Consider the following 10,000-nt stretch of genomic DNA (forward strand, 5'->3'; position numbering starts at 1 on the left):
TATGTAAACTATTACACAGTACACTGCATGAAACACACACTCTGGATTCCCACCGTCTGACCACACTGTTTTCATCAGCCAAAGATGGTGCAACAGAAAACATTCTAATTTCACTGCTTTCAACAAAGGCACATCATCATCAAGAACAAAAAATGTATAATCTGCCTTGTATATTTTTACAAAAAAGAAAAACTACAATTTCTTTTCTCAAACAATTGCTTAGGACTTTAACAGTTGAACCTCTTACTGTCAGCACTTCCTCATGAACTTTGCCTTTTGTCTCCCCCTGTCTGCCAGTGTTGACACTGTGTTGTAGCTTTGTTTATTTTCGTCATGTGCTCCTGACTCCACCCCTCAGTCAATACCCCTTACCTTACACACCTGTTCCATGTTCCCTGATTGCGCTCTGCCTGTTTTAAGCGTTGCCACTTTTTCTCTCGTGTCTGTCAGCTCGTCTCACCGTTTCTGGGCTGAAGTGTTTTGTAATAAACCACCGTTTACAGAGACATTTGTCTGGATCTGCGGTTTAGTCCCTGCCTGTGTCCTGACACTTACATAAACATTATATTAAAAACACGGTCAACACACCTCTACCACCCCTAACTGTACTGGCTAGCAAGCATAACAATATAAAGCTTAGCTGCCACTAAATCGAAGTTTGTAAGGAATATTGATAACAAAACACAGAGAAACATTGCCTTGGATTATGTTTACAGGTAACTACAAACAGTAAAACAACATGGTTTAGCAAAATTGATCCGCTAGACAGAAAAGTTGGCTACATGCATGAGCACCATCGAATGCACTAATGATTAAACTTCAGTCCCCTTCAGAAAGGTCGCTGTTCTGTTGAGTGCTGTGAACATCACAGTTATGTTTAAGTAAATGCAACTTAATGGAAATCAGTGGAGGATTAAGTCAGGGGGTGCCGTCCTGTTTTGATTTTTGACTGCTGTGTTGCGTAAAGCCCTTTGAGACTGTAAACAGTGATATTGGGCTCTAAATAAACTTGAAACTTGAAACAACAATATAATTATGTTGAATTTATGCAGCTTCGTTTGTTCAGAAATTTTTTTTTAAATCATGTAAGATAAACAAATGAAATTCACTCTTGGTAACACAGTAATAATGTAGAGTAGGAAATATAGGGGTTTTTTGTTCAAATCATGTTTTTTTGTTGTTGTTGTTGAAGTTACTGACCTCCTGCATAATTTTTTATCAGTGTGGCGCAAACAGCACAAAGGGAGATATGCTTCGGTAAACTAACTGGCTCCATAACTATGATAACTATGATAACTTGGATTAACCTTCATCAGGTTGACAGTAAACAAATGCACTACAAAGAGGCAAACATACATTCTAGAGGTGTACAGAGACATCAGTATCTGTATCTGTATCTGTTCAACCAACGAACTTATTTGTCTCTGTCTCTGTATTTGGTTAGTAGACCATAACTGGGCGTGGTTTATACCGAAAGTTGCGTTAAATTGGGCAAATGTAGTATTTTCTAACCTAATATTCATTGCCAATGCAATTTTTGTGCCTTCAAAGCATCAAATTGATTTAATCAAATTGATTGGCATATAATTAATTATGAAGAATATTTTCTCATCCTCATATTGTACCTTTAATCTCTCTCTTTATTTTTATTTTTAACGAAATTTAAGTTTTATGAACTGTCTGATCAAAGTCCTATGTTGCAAACAGAATGGGCATTTTTATCTTGTGGCCATCTGTAACGAGCTCGTCTCCTCCCCCGCCGGCTTCAGCCATTCGGCCATCAGCGTCGCCGGTTTTCTAATCACCGGCCTATTCACTCATCACCTGCACCTGTCGTCACTTACATGCACACAGTCACTCTCCCTTACTTAAACCCCTCTGTTTCCTTTGCTCACCGTGAAGTCTACACTAGTCAATGTGTTTGCTAAGCGTTAGTACTTACCTGAGCGTTCTTCATTCAGTTCTGTAAATCCTTTGCTTATTCTAGTACTTTGTTCGTTTGTTACTTTCTTGTATCTTTCATACTCTTTTGGATATTAAACCTGCAACTCTGCACTTGCGTCCTCCCATTGGTGATTCGTTACAGAAGACTTCACCCGCACATGGACGCAGCGGAGATTCCTCTCCCCATGGACGAGAGTCCAGACCCCCGCGGAGCATCCTCGCCGAGGCCACCCCTCAGCCAGGTGGTAGCGGACCAACAGCGCGAGCTCGTACATCTTCGCACTACCCTGGGTGAGGTAATGCGCCACCTGGAGCGACTTACTGTCACGCCGCCTCCTCCTCCTCCTGCCCCAGTACGCCCTCCAGCGCCCACGGTTGAACCTCTCCGTCTCCAGGATTCACCTGTGAAACTCCCTCTCCATTACGATGGCACACCTTCAGGTTGTCGTGGCTTCATAACCCAATGTCAATTATATTTCGCTCAACACCCTTCTTTTCCAGATGAGACGAAAATTTCGACAATCATCAATCTGTTGACGGGAAGAGCCCTGCAGTGGGCTACCGCTGTTTGGGAGCGAAGGGGAGAAGAGATGGCGACCTATGCGCGCTTCGAGGGTCTCTTCTGTGCTGTGTTTGACCACCCTGCAGAGGGCAGGGAGGTTGGAGAGCGGCTGCTCCAACTCACCCAGGGTACCGACTCAGCAGCTGACTACTCCCTGTCCTTCCGCATCGCTGCCGCCGCCAGTGGGTGGAACGAGTCAGCCCTGTGTTCTATCTACCGCCGTGGACTAAGAGAAGACCTACAAATGGAGTTAGCCTGCCGCGATGAAAACCTGGGTCTGGACTCTCTCATGGCTCTCTCCATCCGTTTGGATCGCCTGCTGCAGGAGCGCCGTCGCACTTCCGGAGTCACCAGACTGCCCATCCCTTCCCGTCCACACTCCGAGCCCGAACCCATGGAAGTAGGCAGCACCCATCTTACCGTCCGAGAACGTCGTCGCCGGATCGAGCAGGGTCTGTGTCTCTACTGCGGAGAGGGAAGTCATCTGGTTCCCAGCTGCCCAATTAGGCCGGTCCGTCCACGTGAGAGTGGGAGAGGAGCGCTCCCCAGGAGCACAGCCCCACGCCATGAGGTAAGCGCTTCCTCCTTCCTCATGTCTGCCCAGCCTTTCCTACTTCCCGTGACGGTGCGCTGCGGTGATTCTTCCCTCTCTCTTACAGCCCTGCTAGATTCGGGGGCGGCAGGAAATTTCATCAGCCGTTCCCTGGCCCGGACTCTCCACATACCACTGCACTGTCTGTCCACCTCCGTGTCCATCCATGCTCTCGACGGCCTCCCCGTGGGAAGTGGTTTGGTCACCCACATCACCACCTCAGTTCAACTCACCGTGGGGGTGTTCCATCGAGAGGACATCCAGCTTCTCGTTCTCCCATCATCAACTTACCCCCTCATCCTCGGTCTTCCCTGGCTCCAGCGTCACAACCCCAGCATCTCATGGTCTGATAAAGAGATCACCTCCTGGTCACCGTCCTGTCGTCAACATTGCCTCCGTCTATTCTGTGCCGCCACATCCATTGAAAGCCCTCCCACTTCAATCGCTCCTGAGGTTCCCAGGCAATACCGTGACTTACAAGAAGTCTTCAGTAAACACCAAGCCACTCGTCTCCCTCCTCATCGTCCCTGGGACTGTGCCATCGACCTCCTGCCCGGTACTTCACCTCCTCGTGGGCGCGTATACCCCCTCTCATTGATCGAAACCCGCGCTATGGAGGACTACATCGAAGAGGCTCTCCAACAAGGCTTCATTCGCCCATCCACTTCCCCAGCCTCGGCGGGTTTCTTCTTCGTCGGAAAGAAGGATGGGGGTTTACGTCCCTGTATCGACTACCGAGGGCTGAACTCCATCACGGTGAAGTACCGGTACCCACTCCCTCTAGTCCCATCGGCCATAGAACAACTCCGGGGGTCCCGATTCTTCACCAAATTGGATCTCCGGAGCGCCTATAACCTAATCCGTATCCGGGAGGGTGACGAGTGGAAAACGGCCTTCAGCACAACTGCAGGTCATTATGAGTATTTGGTCATGCCTTTCGGTTTGGTTAACGCACCCTCTGTCTTCCAGGCCCTGGTGAACGATGTGCTGAGAGACTTTTTGGGAAGATTTGTTATCGCCTATATCGACGACATCCTCATCCACTCCGCCACGCTCTCAGAACACATCACACACGTTCGCCAGGTCCTGTCACGCCTCCTAGAACACCAACTCTACGTGAAGGCAGAGAAGTGCGTATTCCACCGAACCACCGTCTCCTTCCTGGGATACGTGATCGGCCCTGAGGGAGTGAGGATGGAGGAGAAGAAGATCTTGGCAGTCACCACATGGCCAGAGCCCAGCACCGTCAAGGAACTCCAACGCTTCCTGGGATTTGCCAACTTCTACCGTCGGTTCATTCGCGGATTTAGCTCTGTGGCTGCCCCCCTCTCAGCCCTCCTTAAGGGACAGCCTAGAAAACTGTGCTGGAGTGACGCTGCCAGAGCTGCTTTCCGCCTGTTAAAGGAGCGTTTCACCTCTGCTCCCATTCTAAAAATGCCTGACCCGAAAAAATCGTTCACCGTGGAGGTGGACGCTTCCGACACAGGTGTGGGGGCGGTTCTGTCGCAGCGTCATGGTGAGCCCTCTAAACTTTACCCGTGTGCCTTTTTTTCTAGAAAGTTGTCCCCAGCTGAGAGGAACTACGACGTGGGCAACCGAGAGCTGCTGGCGGTGAAGTTGGCACTTGAGGAGTGGAGACACTGGCTAGAGGGATCTCAGGAGCCATTCATCGTGCTGACCGACCACCGCAACCTGGAGTATATCAGAGCAGCAAAACGACTCAATCCACGTCAAGCCAGGTGGGCCCTCTTTTTCTCCAGATTCAATTTCTCGATCTCCTTCCGCCCAGGATCTAAGAACGGAAAAGCCGACGCGTTGTCACGCATCCACGGGTCGAGTGGGAGTCCTGCTGCCGATAAGACAATCATCGCCTCATCGCTGATCGTAGCGCCCATCCAATGGAACTTGGAGGAGGACATCCGGAGGGAACTCGCCAGAGAACCCGCACCATCTGACCGGCCCGTGGACAAAACATACATCCCTTCGGCTCTCCGTGATCGGATCATCACCTGGGCGCACACATCCCCTTCCTCTGGTCATCCCGGCATTACACGCACCACCCAACTCCTAACAGCTAAATACTGGTGGCCCACCTTGGCCTCTGACGTGCAAAGATTTGTCAAATCCTGCTCCATCTGCGCCACTACCAAGTCCCCGAGGGAGGTCCCCGCCGGTAAACTATTGCCCCTACCCATACCGCAGAGACCATGGTCGCACATTGCGGTGGACTTTATTACGGACCTCCCTCGGTCAGACGGTAACACCACGGTCTTGGTAGTGGTAGATCGTTTTTCCAAAGCATGTCGTCTAATCCCATTCACGTCTCTTCCCTCTGCTCTCCAGGTTGCGGATGCCCTCTTTCACAATGTTTTCCGCTGTTTTGGCCTTCCGGAGGACATTTTGTCTGACCGTGGCTCTCAGTTTACTTCTCGTGTTTGGAAGGCATTCATGGAGAAACTGGGTGTCACGGTGAGCCTCACATCCGGCTACCACCCGGAGTCCAATGGCCAGGCAGAGCGGACCATCCAGGACCTGGGGAGGTTTCTTCGTAGCTACTGTCATAACCGTCAACATGACTGGTCCCAGTTTTTGCCTTGGGCTGAATACGCGCAGAACTCCTTGCGCCATTCGTCCACTGGTCTAACCCCCTTTCAGTGTGTTCTGGGCTACCAGCCTCCCCTGTGTCCCTGGATCCCGAGTCAGACCGAAGCCCCCGCGGTGGACGATTGGTTTCGGCGGGCGGAGAGGGTCTGGCAAATGGCCCATGTTCACCTCCATAGAGCCGTCCGCCGACAGAAAATCAAGGCCGATCGCCACCGCCGGGATTCTCCAGTGTTCAACCCCGGAGACAGGGTATGGCTCTCGACTCGGGATCTCAAACTCCGCCTGCCTTGCCGGAAGCTCAGTCCGCGATTTGTGGGGCCATTTAAAGTCCTCCGGAGGGTCAATCCAGTCACATACACTCTCCTACTACCTCCCCATTACAAGATCTCACCCTCTTTTCATGTCTCCCTCCTCAGGCCGGTGATTCCTGGTCCACTGGCTGATGCGGTCCCCCGTGACACTCCACCTCCGGCGCTGGAAATCGAAGGCGCACCTGCCTACGCGGTGCGCACTCTTCTCGACTCCAGACGCCGTCAAGGCCGCATTCAGTATCTGGTGGACTGGGAGGGGTACGGTCCCGAGGAGCGATGCTGGGTGCCGTCATCAGATATCTTGGACATCAACCTGATCACAGATTTCCATCGGGATCACCCAGATCGTCCCGCTCCTCGCCCTCGTGGACGTCCCCCTGGCCGGCGACGCTCCACGGCTGGAGCCGTGCGTCAAGGGGGGGGTACTGTAACGAGCTCGTCTCCTCCCCCGCCGGCTTCAGCCATTCGGCCATCAGCGTCGCCGGTTTTCTAATCACCGGCCTATTCACTCATCACCTGCACCTGTCGTCACTTACATGCACACAGTCACTCTCCCTTACTTAAACCCCTCTGTTTCCTTTGCTCACCGTGAAGTCTACACTAGTCAATGTGTTTGCTAAGCGTTAGTACTTACCTGAGCGTTCTTCATTCAGTTCTGTAAATCCTTTGCTTATTCTAGTACTTTGTTCGTTTGTTACTTTCTTGTATCTTTCATACTCTTTTGGATATTAAACCTGCAACTCTGCACTTGCGTCCTCCCATTGGTGATTCGTTACACCATCTAAAAATAATATGAATTGATTTGAAGAAACATAATGGCTGACGCACAGACATGTCAATCATGTTTTTTTCCCTGAATAATAATGAGCAACTTCATACAGAATAACGGATGCATGTGCGTGAGTCCGTAAGACCAAGGAGTGACGGGAGTTTTACACAGCCGCCTCCGTGTTTGTGTAATTGATGTGTAATAACAGTAAAGTCACTGCTGGGAGTACTGGTATTGCCATTGTCGGGCATCTTTGGGAGCTCTATCAGTCTGGCAACAGGATGAGTGTAGATGTTGCCTTTGATGTCCACCACCGCTGTGCATATCTTGCCGTCCAACACAGCTAGGTCTGGGGTGCATTTCGGCCCTTCTGCCGTGGTTGGGAGACTGGGGAGGCACTTGTGTGTGAACTGACCCCAGAAATGATCAGCAAGTTCCTGGCTGTGTTTCCAACAGCGACGTCCCAGCAGGTCACTAGAGCCATACACAGCTCGGGGGAGAGAAGCATCTCGCCGCCCCATCAACAGCAGATTAGGGGTGATGGGATTAGGATCTGTGATATCGGATGACACATAGCCTAGTGGTTTAGAATTAAGGATTCCCTTAATTTCGATGAGGACTGTCATCAGTACTTCCTTTGGAATGACATGGACCTCGAGGACGACTTGGAGTGATGCCTTAACAGATTTAGTCTCTCCCTCCCATGCACCACCAAAGTGTGGGGCAAGAGGTGGATTAAATTCGAAGGTGATGCACTGCTTTGCCAACTGTTCCTTGAGGGATAGTTCATAGGGCTTCGAAGACCTCCTGGAGCTCTCTCTCTCCACAACAAAAGTTGGTGCCTTTGTCACATGATAGTTTGTAGGGCTTCCCTCTTCTTTCGATGAAGTGGCAGAGTGCTAGTGCTAGAAGGAATGAGTCAGTGTCCATACTGGGCAGTAAGTCAAGGTGAAGGCACCGGGTGATTAGGCACTTGAATACAATGCCCCATCTTTTCTCCTGTGGCCGTCCTACCTTTACCATGTATGGGCCTGAAGCAGTCTACACCGGTAGACCAGAGGAGGGGCTGGATGAGTCTGAGTCGAGCAACCGGGAGGTCAGCCATTTTAGAGATCACAAGTTTACTGCACCACTCCACACACGGCCATTGATGTTTCTTGATGGCTTGGCAGGACCTCCCTGCAGTAAATTGTTATCGTAATCCTGCACCAAGAGTTGGGTTATGGGATGTTCAGGTGCAAGGACAATAGGATGGAGGGTGTCCTCATGTACGTCTCCAGCTTTACAGAGGCAGCCTCCAACTTGAATAAGGCCCAGAGTCTGGTTGTATACTGGCTAGCGTGGGCTAAGGCAGCTGGCAGGCCAGATAGGGTGAGAGTGCTGTAGGATTTCTTCAGGGGAACTCTTGGTCTGTGTTTGCCTTAGGACAGCTACCTCTGTGTCTTGTCATTCTGAGGCAGGCGTGGGGGGCGCTGCTGCCCCGTGAGGGGACTGGTAAGTAGCCTGCAGTAGATGAGTCCATGTGTTGTAGAGGGTTGGGTCTGGTGAGGATGTGTCGGGAGCAGTGAGGTGGCCACAGAATGCAAGTTTCCTGAGCTCATCTGTTTCTTCTACTTTCACTATGGGGTTAACTGGCCAGTGAGCAGGGGGATCATAAAGGAACATCTGACCACAGTGACCAAATTTGAGGACCCTCCTTCCATGAGTTTTCTTAGATTGGTGCATTTTATCACCCAGTATCGTTAAAATTTCAAAATCAAGCTAATTTAAAGCTAATCCTAACCCTAACCCTAACCCTAACCCACCTGTGTGAAACTGCTGCCAGCCTCACTTTCGGTCATGGAGTGATGAGAGTGATGGAGTGATGAGGGCAGTGAGAGTGATGAGAGTGATGGAATGATCAGAGTGACGGAGTGATGGAGTGATAAGAGTGATGGGAGTGATGGAGTGATAAGAGTGTTAAGAGTGTTAAGAGTGATAGGAGTGATGGAGTGATAAGAGTGATGAGAGTGACTAGACTGATGAGTAATAAGAGTGATGGAGTGATAAGAGTGATGAGTGATGGAGTGATAAGAGTGATGAGAGTGATGAGTGATGGAGTAATAAGAGTGATAAGAGTGATGGAGTGATAAGAGTGATGGAGTGATGAGAGTGATGGAGTGATAAGAGTGATGAAAGTGATGAGCGATGGAGTAATAAGAGTGATGAGAGCGATGGAGTGATAAGAGTGATAAGAGTGATAAGAGGGATGAGTGATAAGAGTGATGAGAGTGATGAAAGTGATGAGAGTGATGAGTGGTGGAGTGATAACAGTGCTGGAGTGATAAGAGAGATGGGGTGATAAGAGTGATGAAGTGTTAAGAGTGATGGAGTGATGGAGTGATAAGAGTGATGAGTGATAAGAGTGATGGAGCGATGGAGTGATAAGAGTGACGAGAGTGATGAGCGATGGAGTAATAAGAGTGATAAGAGTGATGGAGTGATGAAGTGGTAAGAGTGATGGAGTGATGAGAGTGATGGAGTGATAAGAGTGATGAAAGTGATGAGTGATGGAGTAATAAGAGTGATAAGAGTGATGGAGTGATAAGAGTGATGAGAGTGATGAGAGTGATGAGTGATGAGTGGTGGAGTGATAACAGTGCTGGAGTGATAAGAGAGATGGAGTGATGAGAGTGATGAGTGATGGAATGATGGAGTGATGAGAAAGATGGAGAGAGATGGAGTGATAAGAGTGAGGGAGTGATGAGAGAGATGGAGAGATGGATTCCATGCAGAGAATAACACTAATGCTAGTGACACTGAATGATAAAGTGATGAATAATACTATAAATGAAATCTCTGTGAAGTCAGATTCTCATGTCTATGTTCAACAGAGTTATCATTCTCATTTTGTAGATGACATATTAATGATGTTAAAATATATTCACACTTTATCTTAAATCAGACAGCACACATCACTCTGGCTATGGTCAGAAAAGATCACCATCAGTTTAATGCAACATTGTTAAGAATTCACAGAGATTCTCAGATTTCTTACAGTTCATCTGTGTTAAGCCCTGAGAGTGGCAATAATTCAAACACACAACAGTCATTCAAAGCATTACCTGTGAAAAAATGAGCATATAATAACAATATTATTATTAATATTAATCAAATAATAATAATTATTATAATAATAATAATACAAGTTTATTTAGAGCCCAATATCACTTTTTATA

The sequence above is a fragment of the Chanos chanos genome, chromosome 6 (assembly GCF_902362185.1).
Source record: "Chanos chanos chromosome 6, fChaCha1.1, whole genome shotgun sequence".
Classification (NCBI taxonomy): domain Eukaryota; kingdom Metazoa; phylum Chordata; class Actinopteri; order Gonorynchiformes; family Chanidae; genus Chanos; species Chanos chanos.